The following is a 3,098-nucleotide window of genomic DNA, read 5'->3' as shown; positions in this document are numbered from 1 at the left end:
GGGGGGGGGGGGGGGGGGGGGGGCGCTGAGGAGCCTCTCACCTAGCACAGTGGAAGGCACGTGGCGACCCACTAATCTTGGGGTTGCGACTTACTTTTAGGTCGCCACCCACCAGTCAAGAACCACGGGTTTAAAGTGCATCAAATAGGTACCAGTATCAATTTGCCAGCCCTGTGATTTGAGATTATAATAATCACTTAAAATCACTCCCACCTCCACAAGGCCACATGCACTTTTCAGCACATTGTACCACCGATCACCCAGTACACATGCACTTAGAGAAAAGTGGCTCTTTGCATCATGTGCTGTGGACAGTGCATGCACAACTTGTCACAGAGCTGCACAGATCACCGCACAAAGCACGCACCGTCAGGACGATGCATTGAGTTGACTATTGTTTGCAGTGTTTTGAATTTGACAAGGGTACGGTGATGGTGGTGCTGCTGCTATGGGATTCACAGTTCGGATATTAAAAGGAGAACACTTCACTTCAACACTTAATCTACAGGAGAGTGAGGCACATAAAATTATGGTGTACTAGGGTTAGCATAGACATTTAAAAAATTATGTAAAAGCAAATTATGTAAACAAGATGAGTTTAGAATATCACATAATACATTGTATACAGCTAAAGTAATAATCCTGCCAGCAGCTGGAGATTTATACTTTGGTCTACCTTGTTATTATACCATCTGTTGCCATTGCGTAATTGAAAAGCTAGTAAAGACTAAGATGAAGAAAAAGAATTCCTATTTAAGAAGTCAAAAGTTTAAATGTATAAAACAGATGTTCAAAAATTTGGTTTCCTTTCTCCATTTGCTTCTACAAATTGCTGTTATTTGGACCTTTCTACTCACTCGGATTTTAGTGAATTGGCAGCCTAAATCATACATATAGGGAACTACTCGGCCTAGACTGACTGTAAATGCTAGGCATAATAGTGCAGCTTAAAAAAGGAGAACTATGAGGCGAGTGCTTTTCACTCATCCTCATAGTTCTAGCTGACCTGTGACAATGAAACTGTCACAGGTCGGCTCAGTAGATCGGGGAGTGAGCGAACAAATACCGGCACTCGCTCACTTATCGATCTATCCATGTAGAGAGCCGTGACAGGGGAGGGACTGGATTCCCCCCTCCCCTGTCCGATCCTCCAGCGCTGACTGGCGGAACGGACGGTGGAGGGGCGGGTACAGCTGGCTCTGCCTCTAGATAGGCAGAGCCAGCTGTCACTCACACAGCTGGGCGGATCCAGACATAATTGTCGGGATCCGTTTCAGCTGCGGCGTCTCAAAAAAAGAATTTGATAAAAAGGTAAGCAGCAGATTTGAAATATTTTTAGCTATGTCAATGGGAACACGTAACAAATAGAGACCATCTCACTTTGGCAGAAAAGTTAGAGAAAATGCTCAAAGTAGAACGGAATACAAAACTTTTTTTTTGCCATCTGCATTACATGGGGAGAAATCCCTTCACTTCGGATAGCAACAACAGGAAGTGAAAGAAAACCCCTTCAAAGAGAGGGCATCCCTGATGGTTAGCAGGGTCACCAGAACTCGTGTCCCCATCTATTCCTGTTCTTGATGGCAACCCAAAGTTCGGGATTTTATTTTACCATCACTTTCAGTGATAATCACCAGGACAAATAGGGTGAATCTCTCCAATGGGGACACATACCTCAATAAAAACCTGACGTGTTCTAATTGCTGTCCATTTCCCCCCCCAAAAAAGAAGGTTTTGGCTTCAGTTGCACTTTAAGTATAACTTGTATACATTGCAATCGCTCACATGCAATGTTACACAATTCAGATTTACTGGTCACTGCCTCGAGATATCTGCAGTTATATGATAACTACTCCCAACACCTGTTGCTGAGGGGCAGCTACCTTTCAGTGTTAAAGTGGCAAAACATCTCTCTCCAGGTCTACAACTGTTGCCTTCTACAACAATCTCAACTGAGGGTGTTCATGCAAACCTTTCTGGAGAGAAATATGGGTGCTGCCATTGTCAATCTTTCTGTGAAAAGCTGTCTGGCTATTTACACTGACCCCTTGGCTTGAATTCTTTGAGTCACAGACCAAAAACATGTAGACATACAGGAAATTCAGTGTAAAGTTTGACACCCCGTGTTTGTGTGTCAGCATATTAGCTAGGCAACTACCAATTGAAGAATGAGAAGTTAAGGGTATCCTCCATGACTGTGCATGTTGTAGCCAGAGCTACAGCTTCTTGAGGACACAAGCTTCACTGTATATCCCACATCCAGACTCCATTAATCCCAAGCAAGGACTCCATTATTCCCAAGTAAGAATTACAAGGAAATAGATCCTGGCTCTACCAAACAATGCAACACTGAAAGGCATGGCAAAAGTGGCACGTTCATCACACATACCATTGTCAAATCATTTTACCACACGAATAGGTAAAAAGGTGTAAAAATGGCAACACTTAAGACTATTCACTTGAGGTTAAACCTCTTATCTTCTTGTGGTCTTTTGTTTCACTGAGGGTAGACGCCAGTTATCCCAGTCAGTTATCCCAGTCTGATACTGGATGTGGAGTCAGAGTGTGGCAATACAGAAAACATTTTTGGTAATGCGAGCCGTAGTTTTAAAAAGTTTTTAAATCACCAACATTTATAAATACCATCAAATGAAATATGATGGCAATAACAATAAACTGTAAAAACAAAAAAAACCTTAATTACATACCTGCAAAGGGTAGGTTCTTCTTTCACAAGGCTATCAGCAGCAAGTTTAGCCTACAAGAAAAAAAAAAAAAAGTATTTCAGAAGAAATCTATTTTTGGAATTTGATAGCATATGGTGCTAGAACAGTAATCCTCTTCACAGACCGCAGAAGAGTTGGCTGATTCAATGCTATTTTACATATGCAATGAGCTGTCATTCTACAACACTGAGGACCTGTAAATATGCAAACACAGCAAACTGTATGTACACCAAATGCATGAATTAACAATGGACAACACATCAGCACACACCAGCTTGTGTGCCATTTCTATACCAAGGTAAACACAGTGCCTGTGTGTAGCCATCAATCTATAAGCTGACAAACACAGATTACCGAACAGCCTTTCCCAAT

General features: G+C 42.1%; 1 protein-coding gene across 1 annotated transcript in view; it reads right to left on the bottom strand.

The window, feature by feature from the left end:
- ADARB1 (adenosine deaminase, RNA specific B1) overlaps window positions 1-2,760 on the bottom strand; it is a 67,404-nt gene extending 64,644 nt beyond the window's left edge. Inside the window, exon 1 of the mRNA XM_018572896.1 lies at window positions 2,709-2,760. The gene's annotated coding sequence lies outside the window, so the exon portion shown is untranslated. The remainder of the gene's footprint in view (window positions 1-2,708) is intronic.
- Window positions 2,761-3,098: the final 338 nt, after the last annotated feature.

Source organism: Nanorana parkeri, unplaced genomic scaffold (genome assembly GCF_000935625.1).
Source record: "Nanorana parkeri isolate BGI_ZX_2015 unplaced genomic scaffold, ASM93562v1 scaffold2162, whole genome shotgun sequence".
NCBI lineage: Eukaryota > Metazoa > Chordata > Amphibia > Anura > Dicroglossidae > Nanorana > Nanorana parkeri.
The sequence above is the reverse complement of the archived record's forward strand: the minus strand, read 5'-3'. Positions and strand labels throughout refer to the sequence as shown.